Source organism: Schistocerca cancellata, chromosome 4 (assembly GCF_023864275.1).
Source record: "Schistocerca cancellata isolate TAMUIC-IGC-003103 chromosome 4, iqSchCanc2.1, whole genome shotgun sequence".
Lineage (NCBI taxonomy): Eukaryota > Metazoa > Arthropoda > Insecta > Orthoptera > Acrididae > Schistocerca > Schistocerca cancellata.
The window spans coordinates 753,380,090-753,401,570 of NC_064629.1; the positions used below are offsets into that span (position 1 = coordinate 753,380,090).

The 21,481-nt window shown below is 45.2% G+C and overlaps 1 protein-coding gene across 2 annotated transcripts in view; it reads left to right on the plus strand.

Moving 5' to 3' along the window:
• LOC126184414 (sulfate transporter-like) overlaps positions 1 to 21,481 on the plus strand; it is a 476,107-nt gene that overhangs the window by 123,048 nt on the left and 331,578 nt on the right. Inside the window, exon 1 of one of the 2 annotated variants that reach the window (XM_049926802.1) lies at positions 20,543 to 20,564. The exons of the other annotated variant lie outside the window; for it this stretch is intronic. The gene's annotated coding sequence lies outside the window, so the exon portion shown is untranslated. Of the gene's footprint in view, positions 1 to 20,542; positions 20,565 to 21,481 lie in introns of those variants that run through there. 2 annotated transcript variants of the gene reach the window in all.

Here is a 21,481-nt window from a genome sequence, read left to right on the forward strand (position 1 = left end):
GTACAGTTGACATTAAAAAGTAAAATGCATCATATTATGAACTTAATCTAGGCCTATTGGCGGAGCAGTATGTCGAAACACTCTCCATGGACTTTAGACTGTACGAAACCACTCACTAAATCGCTGCGACGCACCGGTTGGAAAAGCCTAATCTACGTTGTGCTTAGCGCTGGAAGTTGAACACACAACTCGTGACTTTGAGCGGCAAATGTTCAAATGTGTGTGAAATGTTATGGGACTTAACTGCTAAGGGCATCAGTACCTAAGCTCACACACTACTTAACCTAAATTATCCTAAGGACACACACACACACACACAGCGCCGGTCGCGGTGGTCTAGCGGTTCTGGCGCTGCAGTCCGGAACCGCGGGACTGCTACGGTCGCAGGTTCGAATCCTGCCTCGGGCATGGGTGTGTGTGATGTCCTTAGGTTAGTTAGGTTTAAGTAGTTCTAAGTTCTAGGGGACTTATGACCTAAGATGTTGAGTCCCATAGTGCTCAGAGCCATTTGAACCACACACACACACACACACACACACACACACACACACACACACACACACACACACGCCCGAGGGAGGACTCGAACCTCCGCCGGGGCCAGCCGCACAGTCCATGACTGCAGCGCCTTTGAGCGGCAGAGAATGATCAGACGGCAGCATCCGAGTCAGTTAAACATGTAAGGATACTTGAAAAATGTACAAACATGCGTTGAAACAGTGTAGACAAATGTGCTCTGAAGGCGCACCAAGGTTGAAATAATTATCACATACACTAGGTACATTTGCGATGCGTTATGTCATTATACCTCACTGACAAAGATATTGAAATCTACTTCAAATGGCTCTGAGCACTATGGGACTTAACATCTATGGTCATCAGTCCCCTAGAACTTAGAACTACTTAAACCTAACTAACCTAAGGACAGCACACAACACCCAGCCATCACGAGGCAGAGAAAATCCCTGACCCCGCCGGGAATCGAACCCGGGAACCCGGGCGTGGGAAGCGAGAACGCTACCGCACGACCACGAGATGCGGGCCGAAATCTACTTATCCGTGTTCTAAATCAGTAATGAACTTCCGAAGATTACAGATTAGTGTATGGGAATCGGTGAAATGAAATAAATTATTCCAGTTCTGCAGCTGACAACTAATTTTTTTAAATATATACTGCAGTTGCTGAAAAAAAATGACAGCTGTGAAGAAAATGATTTACTTTCATTATTTTATATTTTAGATTAATATTAATGTTAATTCAGACGAATTATGGTTGTCCTACTGTTCCACTGAGTCGTCTACGTCTTTGGGTACGAGAGTAAATCTACAAATGGTTTGTTAACCATGCAGAAAAGATACTATCTGTCAGCAATATTGTGACTCAAGTTCGTGATATTTAAATAAAAGGATTGTGTCACTTTTATAATACGTAAAATGTTGTTTAATTAAGAAGCATCACGAGGAATGTATTCCGAAATGTTCAAAAATTGCACAAGATTTTGTCATTGACATGTTTCCAGTAGTGCAGAAATTTTATTTGTATCAACAATATTATTATTTTTAATTCAACTGTTAATTTAGCGCCGCGCGGGATTAGCCGAGCGGTCTTATGCGCTGCAATCATGGACTGTGCGGCTGGTCCCGGCAGAGGTTCGAGTCCTCCCTCGGGCATGGGTGTGTGTGTTTGTCCTTAAGATAATTTAGGTTAAGTAGTGTGTAAGCTTAGGGACTGATGACCTCTGGAGTTAAGTCCCATAAGATTTCACACACATTTGAACATTGTTTTGTTAATTTAGCCGTAAAAACCGGTCAGTGCAGCTGCGGGGCACGTGGCAACGTGAAGCCAGTTGCATGTGCTACGTGTGCAGTAAGGACACCAGGACGTACGGTTGGCAGAAACACACATGTGGGGGTACTGCCTTCTGTATCCCGTAATGAGGTGCTGTTTCGGGATGGTATAACTGTTACCCAGTTGTTATGCAATGGCCCGTGTATCCACTGTTGATTTCGCTGTAGTCGACGGCGACCAGTTATCAATACGCTATACCCTTTGCACAGTGGTAAGTGAAAATCCCAGTGCATACATCTACATTTATACTCCGCAAGCCACCCAACGGTGTGTGGCAGAGGGCACTTAACGTGCCACTGTCATTACCTCCCTTTCCTGTTCCAGTCGCGTATGGTTCGCGGGAAGAACGACTGCCGGAAAGCCTCCGTGCGCGCTCGAATCTCTCTAATTTTACATTCATGATCTCCTCGGGAGGTATAAGTAGGGGGAAGCAATATATTCGATACCTCATCCAGAAACGCACCCTCTCGAAACCTGGACAGCAAGCTACACCGCGATGCAGAGCGCCTCTCTTGCAGAGTGCCGGCCACGGTGGTCTAGCGGTTCTGGCGCTGCAGTCCGGAACCGCGGGACTGCTACGGTCGCAGGTTCGAATCCTGCCTTGGGCATGGGTGTGTGTGATGTCCTTAGGTTAGTTAGGTTTAAGTAGTTCTAAGTTCTAGGCGACTGATGACCTCAAAAGTCGCATAGTGCTCAGAGCCATTTGAACCATTTCTTGCAGAGTCTGCCACTTGAGTTTGCTAAACATCTCCGTAACGCAATCACGCTTACGAATAACCCTATGACGAAACGCGCCGCTCTTCTTTGGATCTTCTCTATCTCCTCTGTCAACCCGACTTCGGACATGTAGTGTCCCATGTGTTGGACACCGTTAACCTTGGCGCGGTCAGTTGCTGTGCGGTTGTACGGGGTGGTTATAATTGAACTTGAGAGAGCCCTCATGAAAAACGAGTGATGGTAGGGCAATGAAACTTTGTGGAAACATTTATAAGGACGCACGGAAGAGAAATAGCGAATAAACCATTGAAAGAAACGCATTTTAATTTTATGAGACGGTAACATTTGTTAAATGTGTAACATTCGAGGCTACAAACGTTGTTCAATGTGACGACCGTCTGTATCCACGACAGCCTGAACCGCACTAGACACACCATTTCTCAATTCTTCGCAGCTCATTTCGATCGGTGAACCTCGGAATAGTGAGCTGTCGTGACACAGCTGGAAGTTCGCACATTGCATCCGGCATTCGGAGGCGACGAAAAAGTGACGTCCACTGATGTGCTGTTGGCTGACCAGTTATTATGTTACGCAAATAACGTAACATGCTGTCTGTATGCCAGAGGTTCTGCTTACAATTGCTGCTTTCAGAGCTCCATTTATCGCACATTTTCTGGTGGATTCAGTATATTATATCATCTAATTGAATCCCCACATTACAAGCACTAAAGATATTTCTGCGGAACATGCTTTGTAACCACACATAAGGTCTGATGTCGGTCTGTTGTAGAATTTTGGAATCTGTTTTATGGTCACGTATTATGACATTTACAGAGTCCGAAAATCTCCTCCGGAGGACTCAACATGGTTTGCAAAAACAACAATTATGTGAAAATAAGCTTTTTCTGGTCGTCCACGGGACCCAGAAAGTTGTACACGCAAGCGCCCAGGAAATACCGTGTTCCTTGGCTTCCGGAATGCGTTTGATACAGTTCCGCGCTGCCACCCAATGGACGAAATACGAGCGTAGGGATATCAGACCAACTGTGTGATTGGATTGAAGACGTTCTAATAAATAGAACACAGCATGTCATTCTGAACGGAAAGATATCGTCACACGCAAAAGTAACTTCGGACGTACCCCAAAGGAGTGTGCAGAACCATTACTTTCACAATATACAGGCTGGTCAGAAACAGTCTGAAAAGCTTGTAAGGGTGTTTCAGGGTAGGTCTTGGTGAGAAATAATTATTACGGGAAAAAATCCAAACGTTGCGCCGTTCCAGAGTTAATTAGCACTGAATTTAGTCCATCAGTTCGTCGCGCGCGCAAATTTTAGCTGCCCGCCAGACGCCATTAGTGTCAAAAATGGTTCAAATGGCTCTGAGCACTATGGGACTCAACATCTGAGGTCACCAGTTCCCTATAACTTAGAACTATGTAAACCTAACTAACCTAAGGACATCACACACATCCATGCCCGAGGCAGGATTCGGACCTGCGACCGTAGCGATCGCGCGGTTCCAGACTGAAGCGCCTAGACCCGCTCGACCACATCGACCGGCGAAAACATCTGTCCCAGCATTCCATGGATGACAGACGTCGAGTGAGTACAGTGATGAATCTGTTCAACTCAGAGCAGAAATTCGCCGGCTGTCAGGGCCCGCATCAAACTTGATTTGAGAGAGAGACTTATTAAATAACTTGGAGGAAAAAAAATCCATGCAGCAGGGAGATACATACAGAAAAGAAAACCTCCTGCGAGTAAGTTGAGCGACGAGCAAAGAGGCTTAAATTTGAACACAACTTCGGAGCAGAGCATTTGCTGTGGCCCTATTGGAGTTTCTCGTGCGGCCAGTAGCGTTACGTTAATTATGCGTCTGGCAATGTTCGCTCTCGTTACAGATGCTAACGAGCCTGTTTCAGTAAGGTTGAAAGGCCGGATGTTAAAACGAGACTCCATTGTAGAAGCTGTGCCATGTGACTTTAAACGATTTTTCCACTTAGGAGAATGCTGCTCTTCTACTATCGAGAGCGAAGGCAACGGAGCACTAGCCCACATTTCACAAAAATTCATTGTGGAAGCTTCGATTCCGGTTTTCTCATTGAGTGAGAGAAAAACCGAATGGAGCAAGCGAAGTAGAATTTGACTCGCTTTCGCCAGAAGATGATTCCAGTGTCGTACTTTTTTTTTAGGCACCGCCTTGCATTGTAGTATCTGTTGAGTGCAGCGAAAGTTCAAATCATACATGAACCGAACCACATACGAAATTTCGTCTATATAGACCGTATGCACCGATGACCGCCTGTTTAATAGCGTGTTGTTCCACTTTTCAAACACAATGCAACAGAGATCGTGCTTGGCATGGATACTACAAGTGTTTCACAGGATTCCAGAAGTATGTGGGACTAGATGTCAAGCATTTCCCGCAAATTACGGGATGGTGGTTTACGGGCACGCAGCTGGCGCCCGATGTGTGTTCCAGGGGGTACAGACCAGACACATTTGCTGGCCAGGTCATCAATGTGGGTTCACTATAATGCCCCTTAAACTACTGTAGCAATATTCTAACCTAGCAACGCGGACATTTGTCCTGCTGGAAGATGTCTTCGCCATAAGGGGAGACTTCAATCATGAAGGGATGCAGGTGGTCCTCAATAATGTTCACGTAGTTAACTGCTGTCGTCATGTCTTCAGTATCACCACAGACTCCACGGGAGCCCAACGAAATGTAACTCATAGTATAATTCTGCCCTCACTGGCGTCTGTGGCGCAGTGTATGATGTCTTCAGGTTGGTTAGGTTTAAGTAGTTCTACGTTCTAGGGGACTGATGACGTCAGATGTTAAGTCCCATAGTGCTCAGAGCCATTTGAACCATTTTGTGGCGCAGTGCATGTTTCGTGCAGTCATTCGCCTGGTTGACGGCACGGAAGGACCCAACCATCGACCTGGTGTAACAAGAAATGCCATTTATTGGACAGGCGACACGTTTGTATAGAAGATCCGCGGTGAAAACAGTGATGCTGTGCCCACTAAAATCGTAAATAACGATGTCGTTGGGTCAACACATGAACATGTAGGGGTCTTTTGATGTGGAGACGTGTGTTCAACAAGGGCCTTCAACGGTGTGCCCCGAAACACTTGTGTCTGCACCAGCGTTGTACTCTGTCGTCAGACCTATCACGGATTGCTGCCTATCCTGAACTACACAGTTGGGGATCCAACGACCTCTACGTTTTGTGATGAGATGCGGTCGTCCAATATCATACGGCATACTCGTTATTTCACCATCTTTCAACCACTTTACTTAGGTGCTCACGACAGTAGTGCGCTAACAGGCGACCAGCTTCTCCGTTTCAGAGATTCTCGTTTCCAGGCTCAGCGCCACAACAATGTGCCCTTTGTCAGAACCACTTACACAGGGTGGTCCATTGATAGTGAGCGGGCCAAATATCTCACGAAATAAGCATCAAACGAAAAAACTACAAAGAACGAAACTCGTCTAGCTTGAAGGGCGAAACTAGATGGCGCTGTCATAGGTCAAACGGATGTCAACTGCGTTTTTTTAAAATAGGAACCCCATTTTTATTACATATTCGTGTAGTACGTACAGAAATATGAATGTTTTAGTTGGACCATTTTTTTCGCTTTGTGATAGATGACGCTGTAACAGTCACTAACGTATAAGTACGTGGTATCACGTAACATTCCGCCAGTGCCAGCGGTATTTGCTTCGTGATGCACTACCCGTGTTAAAATGGGCCGTTTACCAGTTGCGGAAAAGATCGATATCGTGTTGATGTATGGCTATTGTGATCAAAATGCCCAACGGGCGTGTGCTATGTATGCTGCTCGGTATCCTGGACGCATCATCGAAGTGTCCGGACCGTTCGCCGGATAGTTACGTTATTTAAGGAAACAGGAAGTGTTCAGCCACATGTGGAACGTCAACCACGACCTGCAACGAACGTTGATGCCCAAGTAGGTGTTTTAGATGCTGTCGCGGCTAATCCGCACATCAGTAGCAGACAAATTGCGCGAGAATCTGGAATCTCAAAAACGTAGGGGTTGAGAAAGCTACATCAACATCGATTGCACCCGTATTATATTTCTATGCACCAGGAATTGCATGGCGACGAACGTCGTGTACAGTTCTGCCACTGGGCACAAGAGAAATTACGGGACGACGACAGATATTTTGCACGCGTTCTATTTAGTGACGAAGCGTCATTCACCAACAGCGGTAACGTAAACCTGCATAATATGTACTATTAGGCAATGGAAAATCCACGATGGCTGCGACAAGTGGAACATCAGCGACTTTAGCGGGTTAATGTATGGTGCGGCATTGTGGGAGGAGGGATAATTGGCCCCCATTTTATCGATGGCAATCTAAATGACGCAATGTGTGCTGATTTCCTACGTAATGTTCTACCGATGTTACTACAAGATGTTTCAGTGCATGGCAGAATGGCGATGTACTTCCAACATGATGGATGTCCGGCACATAGCTCGCGTGCGGTTGAAGCGGCATTGAATAGCATATTTCATGACAGGTGGATTGGTCGTCAATGCACCATACCATGGCCCGCACGTTCACCGGATCTGACGTCCCCGGATTTCTTGGATATTTGCTATCGTGATCCACCGACAATGTCTGACAACAATCGTCAGCGCATTGTCAATGCATGTGCGAACATTACGGAAGGCGAACTACTCGCTGTTGTAGACACACATCAGGTTGCACGAGTGCTAGCAAGAGCTACGGATCTCTCCTCTCAGGATCTCAGAATGTACGAACAGATGGTTTATGGAAAGAAATGAAATCTCTCAGATCTATTTTCTCCATTGATCAGTGTCAGCTTAGTTCAGTTTTAAGAATAAAATGGATAGGGTCCACGGCACGTAACAGAATCTTCGCAGCTCGACTCCACTTCGAAACGCGCGCCTTATCTAAATTCGAGAAAGAGAGAGGAAGAAAACGTTTCTCACGCCTTCCTTACCAGTAAAGAAAGGAAACCGGCCTTCGGTAAGCAAAACCTCTCCTAGAAGGCCTGAAGCCTAGATTTTAATCCTTACATTTTCTTAGAATGTATAATTGCGTCGAAAAACAATCGAGTATTCGATGTGGTTGAGGGGAAGAAACCAGAACATAGGAAAGGCGTAACAGGCTGCGAACGTGGCGCCCCGTAAATTTGGGAATGTTTTGTTTCTGTTTAGTGTTATTGACACTGTGTCAACACATACGCAGGAGGTACTGAAAGTAAACAAAACAAGGAAATGTGGGATTCCAGAATGATGATTATTACCACTGCAGCAACAACACTTACGTGTCGTGTAAGACTTAACTTCATTTTACAAATCTTAATAATGGGTAAGGTCAGGGAAAGGCTTCAGTCATGGACTATTAATAGGTAACATCCCGTCATTTAACTGAGACGATTTTAAAAACAAAACAAAAAAAAAAAAATCCTGAGGTGAGATGACTGGCTCAACAAACAAGACGGTGGAACTTCCTAGCAGTTTGAAGCTGTATGTCCGACCGAGATTCCAACTCGGAACTTTGCACACTCCGATTTTTATTCGTATGACAGTTCATTTTGTATTATCAAGTTTTATTATTGGTTTTTGTTTTCTTATTATGTTTAGTTAATCTGAAATCTAATTGTGGTGTCACCGCCAGACACCACACTTGCTAGGTGGTAGCCTTTAAATCGGCCGCGGTCCGTTAGTATACGACGGACCCGCGTGTCGCCACTGTCAGTGATTGCAGACCGAGCGCCGCCACACGGCAGGTCTAGAGAGACTTCCTAGCACTCGCCCCAGTTGTACAACCGACTTTGCTAGCGATGGTTCACTGACAAAATACGCTCTCATTTGCCGAGACGATAGTTAGCATAGCCTTCAGCTACGTCATTTGCTACGACCTAGCAAGGCGCCATTACCAGTTACTATTGAGATTATGAATAATGTACCGTCAAGAACGATGTTCACCATTTATGGATTAAAGTTAAGTATTCCACCAGCTACGTCCGTTTTTTGCTAAAGTCTAATTTCCTTGACCTGTTCCAGACCTCACGCCAGCCTGCGTGAGCTAAAACGCGTGCCTTTCGGCTTCCTCTAGTAAACCGGTGTTGGCTCTCCTGCCAACCCACAACACTAATAATACTTTTTCTTTCTTTCGAGTAGTTTTAGCACCAAATGAGTTTAAAAAAATGAAGCAACTTATGTAATTAAAATTATCGATGACATTGTGTACACTGAAACTCATTTTAGACAAGACAACAGGTTTAATAAATACAGCAATAAATAATAGAAATAATAACACCATCACAGAGTATCAGATTCATTCTCACAACTTTGTATCCTATCTACACCCAAAGCTATCGTACTTCCCAATGCTTTTTACATCTGCATCTGTAATATACTGGTCGCTAAAGTGATCGCCAGAGGCTACTTTTTATGCCACTGTGTCAACTTTTCTTCCTGTTCAGTTCACGAGTGGATTATGACTGACTGTATCCCTTTGTGCGGCCTTTTATTCGTGTCATTTTGCCTGTACGTCTGTACGCGGTACAAAAGTAAGGGGGCAGACTTCGTTTTGTTAGTAGGCTACCGGGAAATTGCAGTTTGTATAGAAAAGTGATTGCTCGCAAAAAGTTTGTCCCACCAATACTGGAATACTATTAAATCGTGTGGGTTGCATGTAAGGTCGATCTAACAGGGGACATGCTGCGTATACGAAGAAAGCGGAACGAATGGCCGCAGGCGTAGAGTGAAACAGAATTTCTGAAAAATCGTAATTAGTAGACAGTCGAAGAGAGACGACGTGTGTATCTCGGGAAAATCCCGCTTAAAAATTTCCTATAACCAGTGTCTAGGGTGAAAACTGCGGATATACTTACGTACCGTATCGTTACTTAAATATCGTGAAGTAAAAATCGGAGTAATAACAGTTCGCTCAAAGTTTCAGCGCTCCATCCGTGAATGGAAAGGTAGAAGGTATTAATGTGTGGTAGAGTAATAACTACTCTCTGCCATGCGCTTTATAAGGATAGGCAGTGTGTAGGCGCAGTCAACGCACGTATAGAGGCATCTGGGAATGCGCTAGCGTGCGCCACCCACTGTAGAATCGGCCTTCTCTGTGTCTGCAGCTGATACATCTCATGTTGACACACGCGTGTTAACCTTCATTACTTCAATTCAGCTCCCAGTTCTTCTTCGCCATCGCAGACTTTGCTTATGCTACACGAGCTAGTCTTGGATTTTCCCTCTGTGAATACGTCTCGGCGCAAACAACACACGTGCCTCAAAACGAAATTGTGGAACCCATGAGAGTGAAAGGAAGTAATTTGGCTGCCAAAGCGCTGGCAGACGAGTGACAGCAGTAGAAGTAACGTATTAACCTGGTGTCATTTTAAGCCTGCAGAAAACGTGTACGTAATGCCTAAGCGGTGATGTTGGCATGCAACGCTGCTGTGTGAATTTCGGTGTTTCTTTCTGTATTTGTAATTCGTGTGGTTATCAGTTTCCTGTGGTTATGATTCCCATAATTAGCTAGTGGAATTATCATGCTTCGAATAAACAAGCTGCGGTGAGTTTCAGAGAAAATAAACACCAAAAGCAGCGGTAATGAAATTTTTACGGAGGTTATCATTACATAATTCTCTTTAATACACAAATATTAGCGCTTGTGAGTGTTATATGTCGTATGTACCTGTGTAATGCCTACAAATGATGAGTTCATGGTAAATATGTTACATTTTTACTGCTGAATATGACAAGAGCACATGAAAGATGAACCTAGCCCTTTCGTTCCGAAAGCACCAAATAAGCCGCCACTTGAACTGCATACTACATATGAACTGCTGTCCACAATGTATATTTCCACAGATATAAGACCTCACATCTGGTGGTATACAAAATTGCGCCCTTCGACAGGGATATGGGTACTCAATTACATATTGATCCTTACACATTGCTCTGGGAATGGCGACATGTTGACAAATGGAAGGATATAACATAATTTGATTGTGATATTCCCCGAGTTCCCGGGTTCGATTCCCGGCGGGGTCAGGGATTTTCTCTGCCTCGTGATGACTGGGTGTTGTGTGCTGTCCTTAGGTTAGTTTGGTCTAAGTAGTTCTAAGTTCTAGGGGACTGATAACCATAAATGTTAAGTCCCATAGTGCTCAGAGCCATTTGAACCATTTTTGATTGTGATATTGCTTGATAATGCTCAGGGGGCGAAATTAGCTAAACGCTAATGAAGTGACGTGTTTATTTGAAATAAAACGCAGCCTCAGGCCGGAAAAAAGGCTTCTTTAAAAAAAATTGTTGCAGTTGCGGATCAAAGCAGAAAGGAAAAGTACTGCGAAGAGACATTGTCTGTTAATCAGGTGCAAGAATTGTACGCTCCCACTTGTCCTGTTGTCGCTCAAACACAGTTGGTGGAAATATTTTTCTCTGTCCGTTGTTCATCTCTGATCATTAACGATCATTCTTCAGCGGAAACCACTACTCGTGTCGTGAACCTGGTCTTGAATATTACATTGGCAGTTAAGAAATCACAACTAACGCGCAAATACTTTTGGCAAGTTCCGTAGTGACTGGTGTGTGGAAAGAGGGGGAAACGGAGATCTTAATCTTCATATACACATACACATATACATACATACATTCATTCATTCCCCGCAATCCACCGCACGGTGAATGACGGAGGTTATCACGTACCATTGCTGTTCACTTACTTTCCTGTTCCACTCGCAGATACAGCTAGGGAAAAACGACTGTTTATATACCTCCTTACGAGCCCTAATCTTCGTGCTCCTTACGCGAAGTTTATGTTGGCGGCAGTTGAATCAATCTGTATTCGGCCTCCAACGCCGGTTCTCTAAATTTCCACAATAGTGCTCCCAAAAAGAGCATGTTCCCCCCCAGGAATCCCCATTTGAGTTCACGAAGCATTTCCGTAATATTTGCGTGCTGATGGAACCTACTTATAACCAGGAAGACAACTGCTTATTTTATGTTGTCTTCACTTTAGCAGGAAGGACGACGGTTCAATCCCGCGTCCGGCCATCCTCATTTAGGTTTTCCGTGATTTCCCTAAATCACTCCAGGCAAATGCCGGGATGGTTCCTATGAAAGGGCACGGCCGACTTCCTTCCCCATCCTTCCCTAATTCGATGAGACCGATGACCACGCTGTCTGGTCTCCTTCCCCAAACCAACCAATCACTTTAGCATCTCGCCGAAGTTACCCGTCTGCCTGTAAAATTGTCTCTGTTGGAGGAGGGGGTTTCCATAGTCCAGGTTGCTAACACACACACGCATGTGCTGTGGTGCCCGAGTCGGAGGGAGCTGGTTTGAAGCCTGGTGGCTGCAGAAATTTTCACCGCCAGGATATAGCCAGCAGTGGGAGAAATTGTGAAGGCGTCAATTTCCAGATCATCAGATTTTGTGCCAGTGTCGTTGATAAAATTTCAAACCTCAATGCAGAGTCTCGTGAAGTAACAGAAAGAGAGAATTCTGTGGCATTGTCGACTGGGGAACCCGAGGGGGAGCTTCAGTCGCCTAATCAAAACGGGCTTTCTTCCTCGGCGCACAATGACACATTTCCAGGCTGTACCAAGGTTTTATGTTTAGTGTATCCTTTGACATTAGGCGACGGTTGATAGGTAGGTAGGTAGGTAGGTAGGTAGGTAGATAGGTAGTTAGGTAGTTAGGTTGATTTGGGGGGGGGGGGGGGGGGGACCAAACAGCGAGGTCATCGATCCCATCAGATTAGGGAAGGAAGTCGGCCGTACCCTTTCAAAGGAACCATCCCGTCATTTTTCTGAAACGATTTAGGGAAACCACAGAAAACCTAAATTAGGATGGTCGGACGCAGTTTTGAACCGTCGCCCTCCCGAATGCGAGTCCAGTGTGATCGCCACTACACCACCTTGCTCGGTAGGCGATTGTAATGTGCGCGGGGCTGTATAGTTTGTTGTTATGTTTGTGTTGTATGATGATAGGAGAGAGAGGGTGTACCTCGGTGCCACTATGTATGTAGCCTACTCGTCCTGAATACCACTACGCGCTTAATGTCCCCATCCGACAGACTGGCCATCAGGATGGGGCATGTTAAGCTGCGTGGCCCTTAGGTGCTCGTTTGAGTAGCGTATCTTAAGTACCGGCACCTTCTCGCTCGCTTTCACCCCTTTTTTTTAAAAAAAAAAAATAAGAGAAAGCGCTTGCGTTACTCTGTATGAGCACTCATCTGTTACCCATACGACACAGATGAACCTTGTCACTTGAAATGGTATTCCATTTCCAGTAGGCGGTTGCCCAACGCTCCGTGGGGTCAACTTGGAAATGTTTGGGAGGAGAGGATTAAGAGGGTGGGTGCGTGTACCTCGAATAGAGGAGCACCATTCTCCGTCAATCGGAGATTCCTTCAAGACGCGTTTCCATGGGTAAGGTGCTGGAGCGGCCATTGTATTGTCAAGCAACACTGTTGTCGAGTGAATGAACACAGTGAGATAATAGGACGTGAGGTAGAAGAAGCGTGTTACCGTGCTGCCATTTCTCAGCAGCTGTAAATTGCATATGATACTGGCTATAATATAACAAATAATGCAAAAAATATTTTTCCTGAACGATATAAGAAACTGCGGACTAGTAGACAGGTGTCGAGTAGGAAGTTGGTCTTACCGCAAGTATCTATATATGTACATTCGTCAACTTGCCGCAATATATTGATTTAAGAAGCGTAAATTAATGAACCGGGAGAGACATTTAGCAGGAGGAAAGAGGAAGAGAGTTCGGAAAGGGAAATCTTAAGATAGACTAGGAGAAAATCAGCAGTGAATCTGGCTGGAGTATTTAGAATTGTCGACGTAATGTATCATTCAATATTTGCGATACTTCGTGATAAATAGCTCACTGTAGCTGAAGCTTTGAAATGGACTGGGAAGTCACGCACGGCCGGACGTGCTTCGCCTATATCTTTTCATGTTGCGTGTTCCGTCCTCTATAAGCATTTATGTGAATCTTTTCGGTTTAAATTGGTTCAAATGGCTCTAAGCACTATGGGACTTAACATATGAGGTCATCAGTCCCCTAGACTTAGAACTACTTAAACCTAACTAACCTAAGGACAACACACACATCCGTTCCCGAGGCAGGAACCTGCGACCGTAGCAGCAGCGCGGTTCCGGACTGAAGCGCCTAGAACCGCTCGGCCACAGCGGCCGGCTTTTCGTTTTAATGTTTGATACAATACATAATTTTCAAAACGAAGCTTTCTACTTGCCTGAAACGGAAAGTTTATAATTAGTGTGTAGTACCGGACAAACAAGTAAATGCATCAGGGAACAGAGTGAAGTGTAACAATTAATTATGAATCTCAAGTAAATGGATGGAGCCAGGCGAGTAGATGGTAGATGAACTCAGAAAGGTTTTTGCTTTATCGGAAAATACCGAGAAGGGTTGGTAGTAAGTGACGGTAGGCAACAGGTAAGAGCAGTATAGCAGCGAAGCACTGAATACGATAATGTGTAGAGAAGTATACACAAGATCTTTACTTAGCAGTGGATGTCAGATCGAGGATGACGATCATGATCATGATGATGGTGGTGGTAATGTATTTAGCGATTGACCAGTGGAGTATAAGAGTTAGTGACAACGTACATGAACTGAATATAATTGTGCACAATGTCTTATAAAGTGACGCCGTAGTGTTATAGATAGTGGTTCATTGTGACGGCACTTACGAGATAAAACATACCTGTTGACACATATTTTAAAAAGAAACTGATAAATAAATAAATAAACAATATTCGTCGCGTAAATAGTAACAAAAGCACTACAACTCTCATTATTGGTTCGTTTCATCTAAACCTTAAAATGGAAAATGAGCAAAGACGCTCAATAAGAAAACAAGCTAGCGTGGGGATTGAGATGCTGGACACTGTACGCGAGGAACGAATTTAAAACACTCGAGCTCTTAACCAGGTTTACGTTTTCTGTTGGTTTTCTAAATCGATTTAGGCGAATACCGTAATTTTTCTGCGAGTGGTTGTATTGTTAAGATACTGCAATCGACGGCGATTTAAAAAGAATTACAGAAACAGGATTAGAATACCGTGCGTTTCCTTAATCACTTAAGGCAAATACTCGGACTGTTGCCCTGAAAAGGGAACTGCCGATATCCCTCCCCATCCTTCCTCTATGAGCTTGTCGTCTGTCTTTTATGACCTCGTCATCGACAGGATGCTAAACTTTAAACTACTTCGCTTCACTGTAGTTTGTGAAACGATGTCACAGCCGATTTCCGTCCCCCATGTCTGTCCATCTGAGCAACTCCTCCGTTTGAATTGTCGTCGATGTCGACGAGACGTTATCACTTGTTTTACTTCCGCATTACCTTCTCTAACACACTGTAAACTTAGCCCATCAAAATCCGTGATAGTTAACTGGGAAATAAACCCGGGCGCCGCGCGGGATTAGCCGAGCGGTCTTAGGCGCTGCAGCCGGCCGAGTGGCCGAGCGGTTCCAGGCGCTACAGTCTGGAACCGTGCGACCGCTACGGTCGCAGGTTCGAATCCTGCCTCGGGCATGGATGTTTGTGATGTTCTGACGTTAGTTAGGTTTAAGTAGTTCTAAGTTCTAGGGGACTGATGACCTCAGAAGTTAAATCCCATAGTGCTCAGAGCCATTTGAACCATTTAAGGCGCTGCAGTCATGGACTGTGCGGCTGGTCCCGGCGGAGGTTCGAGTCCTCCCTCGGGCATGGGTGTGTGTGTTTGTCCTTAGGATAATTTAGGTTAAGTAGTGTGTAAGCTTAGGGACTGATGACCTTAGCAGTTAAGTCCCATAAGCTTTCACCCACATTTGAACATTTGGAACCCGGGTACGCACCAAACGAGTTACCGTAGAGGTACGACGCCGTAGTTGAAGCACTTTGGGACAGTCCAGGCTGATTTGAAAACCTTAGGCGGCTGTATACCGTGGCGAAGGTGGTCTAGCGTTTAGAGCACTACATTCCGATCCTTGAGGTTCCGGTTTCAATCCTGGACAGAAGCAGAGATTTTTTTCGTTCCAGCCCCTCCAAGACGGACCCAATCCACTCAGTCTGCTGTCAAAATGAGATGAGTTGCGAGGATCTTCCCCAGGGGTAAACGGCCAGGGCGAACTGCCGCAGCGAGTAAAACCTGCAATCAGACGGGTAACAGGCTTGCGCCACAGAATTTGCCTTGGCTTTACCTGGCCGAGCGTAAAGCAGAGCAGAGCCGAGCGTGGTGGGGGCAGTGGAGAGATGTCGTCACAGCTGCGGAGCCAATAGGGTGAGCCGCTCGCCCGACGGCCGGCGCTCAAGCCAGCCGACACCCTACATCCTCTCTCGCCTTTTCCTACCAGCACTCTCATCAAATCGGTCGTTTGCTGTTGTGTTGACCTCTGCAGGAAGCCACACCGACAAATTTCCACTTCACCTCGATTGTCATAGGAAGCGGAAACAACCTTTTGTCAAGGTAAACGTAAGTTATTTAACTGTTCTAATCATTATTTCTTTGAAATCTGTTGATCGTAGCGGTACGGAAATACGGTCGAATCTTTCTTCGGCTGAATTCGTGCCTATATGACGGGAAGGGAAACTTCCAGTCAATAACCTTCTGTTTCCCCATCCTGTAACGTCTTACTCTCATCCTTCGTCGCGCTAACAACCGCATCAGCTGTCGGGTGGAGCATTGCTTATAACTTCTCTACGACAACGTGTATTGAGGTTTTACATCCCAAAAGTTTCTACTGTAGGATGAAGTTTTGTACAGCTTTGTTTCGACGAGTTTCACCCTAGAGACAGCTTTGATCAGCTGCCACATATACTGGGTTTGTGGGGACGGTCTTGAGAATTTCGATGTTTTCATTTGTACGTAATGTACACGTCGACCATTTTATTGCCTATATATGTAACCCTTGCGTCGGAAGTAAATAAAGCGTTCCGCATTTTCTGTGAGTGTTTGTAAAGTATTTATATACCAAAATCCACTGTAGAGTCTCTTCTGACATTTACCATGAGTTTCCAAACACTGTAACAGTTGAGTGTTATGTAAATAGTTGCAACAAGAGCCTCGCAATGAAGTCTCTTAATCATCTTTTTTTCAATTTTCTGTTACCGTTGATACTCCCACAACACCAAACTCGTTGTAGATGCAACACTTCTTTCTCATTTGATGGTGATAGGAATGTGAACAGTCCGTTGGCTTTAGAGGACAGTTCTAGGCCGGCCAGAGTGGCCGAGCGGTTCTAGGCTCTACAGTCTGCAACCGCGCGACCGCTACGGTCGCAGGTTCGAATCCTGCCTCGGGCATGGGTGTGTGTAATGTTCTTAGGTTAGTTAGGTTTAAGTAGTTCTAAGTTCTAGGGGACTGATGACCTCAGAAGCTAAGTCCAATAGTGCTCAGAGCCATTTGAACCATTTTTGACAGTTTTAGTATTATCACGTATTGATTATTGGAAATTATGTCAAACGTTAATTCCGATGGTCCGTTTGTTTGAAACAATGCTGATCCTAGGAATGAACCCTGCTTCTTAGTACTGTGCCAGCTACCTGTGTGGCTGACTGCTCTTCCGTGCCCAATTTGGTTCAAATGGCTCTGAACACCATGGGACTCAACTGCTGTGGTCATAAGTCCCCTAGAACTTAGAACTACTTAAACCTAACTAACCTAAGGACATCACACACACCCATGCCCGAGGCAGGATTCGAACCTGCGACCGTAGCGGTCGCACGGTTCCAGACTGAAGCGCATAGAACCGCTCGGCCACAGCGGCCGGCCGTGCCCAATTTCTTCGATGCGTACATGCATGGGAAATTTTCGGGTACAATCACTGCAGCTGTCCCATGCCGACTACAAAAAGTATGTTACCCGTGTTGTCCCCACGCTAAGACCATTGCGGAGCAGGAGTACCGCAATGACAGAAGGAAATACAGCTTAGGGACTTCCTACCGGCACATTTCTGCTGTGGTCCGGATGACAGATGCAGCACAGTGTGGGAATGAAATAGCGCGCCAACTGGAAACGTACTCGAAAGTTGATTTACGCGGAGGAGTACGATTCTTGTGGGCAAAACGTATAAATTGTACACAGATACACCCTGGGATTCTGGCGGTATATGGTCCAAAGGCGCTGCCGCGTCAGGACGTAGTGAAATGGTGCCAGGAATTTGACCCTAGCCGCACAGACGTGGGCGCTGCTGATTAGGAAGGAAGGCCACAGGCAACAATGTCCACTGAGTCGAGGAACTGATTCGCAGCAAATCGTAGATTTTCCGATGGTCACACAGTGTTTCTCGATTAGCTCCGTGACCAAGCAGCGGATTTCTATCGTCGAGGAATTGAACGCTGGGTAGAACGTTCCGACCGTTGTATACGGACACTTGGGGGCCGTGTTGAAAAATAGTGTAATGTGTCTGTGCCACTATGGAATGCAGCCTACAATAAAAGTTAATTGGCCTGCCACAATAAGATGTAACTTACTTTTTGATGTTCCCTTGTAAAAACTGTCATTAGCGTGCAGCATTTCGCCGACGTTGCTGTCATTAGAGATTGAGAATATCGCAGTTTTAGTAGGACGTGGAAGGAAATCGACCTTGAGATTTTTGAAGAAACCATCCCTGTTTTTCATCCTCATCTTCTTCAATGCAAACTTGTGATCGATGTCTAGCAATCTCATCCTGAAAAGGGCGTCAAATCCCAACCCGCCTTCCTTCGGGAAATCTAAGTTCGAGTGCCCAGAGGAAAATATGAACGCCACTCGCTCAAAATTCGTGTCTGCAGTTAACTAGTGTGCCATTACTGATAAATGATATGTAAATGCAAATATTCATCTTTGATCTTCCTGCGATTTCAAATAGTTCAAATGGCTCTAACAAAAGAACCTCCCCATCGCACCCCCCGTCAGATTTAGTTATAATTGGCGCAGTGGATAGGCGTTGAAAAACTGAACACAGATCAATTGAGAAAACAGGAAGAAGTTATGTGGAACTATGAAAAAAATAAGCAAAATATACAAACTGAGTAGTACATGCGCAAGATAGGCAACATGAAGTATAGTGTGAGCTCAGGAGCGCCGTGGTCCCGTGGTTAGCGTGAGCAGCTGCGGAACGAGAGGTCCTTGGTTCAAGTCTTCCCTCGAGTGAAAAGTTTACTTTCTTTAATTTAGCAAAGTTATGATCTGTCCGTTCGTTCATTGACTTCTCTGTTCACTGTAATAAGATTAGTGTCTGTGCTTTGCGACCGCACCGCAAAACCGTGTGATTAGTAGACGAAAGGACGTGCCTCTCCAATGGGAACCGAAAACATTTGATCGCAAGGTCATAGGTCAACCGATTCCTTCACAGGAAAATACGTCTGATATATTCTATACGACATTGGTGACGGCATGTGCGTCACATGACAGGAATATGTTGTCGACCCACCTAACTTGTACACTTGGCGAATGGGTAAAAAGATTCTTCTACCTTTCGATGTTTGTTTAGGTGTAGCGTCCTCATACTACGGCGCAGTTACCTCCCATCGGACGGACGGACGGACGGACGGACGGGCAGATAATAATTGTCTGAAAATAAAAAATTAAACATTTCTCTCGAGGGAAGACTTTGAATCAAGGACCTCTCGTTCCGCAGCTGCTCACGCTAACCACGGGACCACGGCGCTCCTGTGCTCACACTATCCTTGATGTTGCCTATCTTGCGCATGGATTACTGTTTGTATATTTTGCTTATTTTTTTCATAGTTCCACACAACTTCTTCCTGTTTTCTCGATTGATCTGTGTTCAGTTTTTCAAGGCCTATCCACTGTGCTAACTTAAAAACTAAATCTGAGGGGGGTGCGACGGGGAGGTTCCCTTGTAAGCACTATAGGATATAACTTGTGAGGTCATCAGCTCCCTAGAACTTAGAACTACTTAAACCTAACTAACCTAAGGACATCACACACATCCACGCCCGAGGCAAGATTCGAACCCGCGACCGTAGCAGCAGCGCGGTTCCAGACTGAAGCGCTCGGCCACAGCGGCCGGGTACTGCGATTTCCATCACCTAAATGTTAACAAAAGCATTACAGCTCTTAACACGTGTTCATTTCATCTAAACCTCCCAATGGGAAAAGCACAAAGACCCTCAACTAGAAACAGGCTGACGTTGGGATTAAGGCGCTGGACATAAATTCCTGCTAAATGTCTCTCCTGCTTCTTCACTTTACGCTTCTTAAATCACTATACTGTTACCAGATTACACATGCACAACTACAGGTAGGTACAGTTAGGCAAACTTTCAACTGGATACGTCTCTACTAGCCCAGAGTTTCCTACGTAAAGTAAGGGAGGAGTGTTAGGATTTAACGTTCCATCGACGAGGAGATCATGAGAGACGGAGCTGTCAGGAACTGTCAAATGATGTCTAAGAAAACCGGCCGTGTTCTTTTCAAGGGAGCCATCCCAGCATTTGGTGCAAGTGATTTCTGGATACTACCGAAAACCTATATCTGCGAGTATCTAGCGGGGATGTGCATTGCCGCCACCTCGTACATTGTTATGTCGTGTAGTATTAGCCTCTTGCTACATTAATCGACACCCTGCAACATTTAGTCTCCAGAAAACTAATCTTTGGGACCGACAGAGCGAACGAGGAGCGAGGACCTCACTGATCCATAATGAACTGTAAAATTTTGGAACTAACAGCGTGTCGGCGAAAGTCTGGTGAGGACATTCGTAGCGCGTGGCATGTATCGCCATATGTAACGGTCACGGTGGGATCTAGATGTTCGGCCAAATTGGCGTGTCGATGTTAAACGCGAACGGACTCTTGTTCATTGGCAGAAGTAAATTGGTTGACGAGTTATCAGCAAGGCCGCGTGCTGGAGAAGGTAGAGGGGCTATCGCAAATTGGCCGCAGTGCAGACCTTGGCGTACACCTGAGCGGGCTAATGGTCGGGAGTTCTCTCTCATACTACGTAAGTCTACTGACACTCACAACCTTCTGGGAATTCTCCTTGCTGTTTTACTTTGTTCGTTACTACCTTAGTTCTCTCGACTGCGTGAATTGCTCACGAGTGGAAACAGAGTGCTTAGGCAGCATCCGTCCCTGAATATTATTTCTAGATAGCGAACATGTAGCTGCGTGCAGCCAACCACTTTCAGTTCTTCAAAATATTGTAACTACTTCTCTTGCTCGAAACTTTCACAATAGCAACTGAAGACGTGTTTAAGATGAGACGGACAGATAATTAATTGATTTCATTAGTAATAGCAGTTGCATAGCTTTACATAACTTTTTAAGTAATTTCTTCCCATCCTAACCCTTTGTTAGCGACTCGGGAACCGTTACAGCGAAAAATTGCTACTTTTCGTGACAGCCAAGACGTGATTTCTACATGGTTACACTAAGTACTCCTGGAACTTTACAATCACAACATATTTGGCGGTCGAAACGTAGCGCCTTTGTAAACGGAGTTCAGTGTGGTAAGGACTGTGCAAATGTTAAGTGCCAGTGGCACCCATCTAGCAGTGGTAAGTTAGTGCAGTGTTCCACATGGAAAACAGCGTGTAACCTCTGCGTGTTGAACCTATCGATAAAATAACAATTAACTGTAGAATCACTTGGGATTATGCTAGAAGCTAAGTACTAGTAAATAACTCGTTCATTATGCGTGTTCATGGTAGTGATACAGAAATCGAAAAAAAATTCGAATAAATTCCTACGAGCAAATGTACTTTTTTGTATTTAGTACACAGTCATCCTACCTACACAACATATCATTAAACAAAATCAATATACGATTTAAAAGTAGAGCCGCGTGGTCTGGGGCACCTTGTAACGGTTCGCGCGGTTTTCCCCGCCGGAGGTTCGAGTCCTCCCTCGGGCATGGGT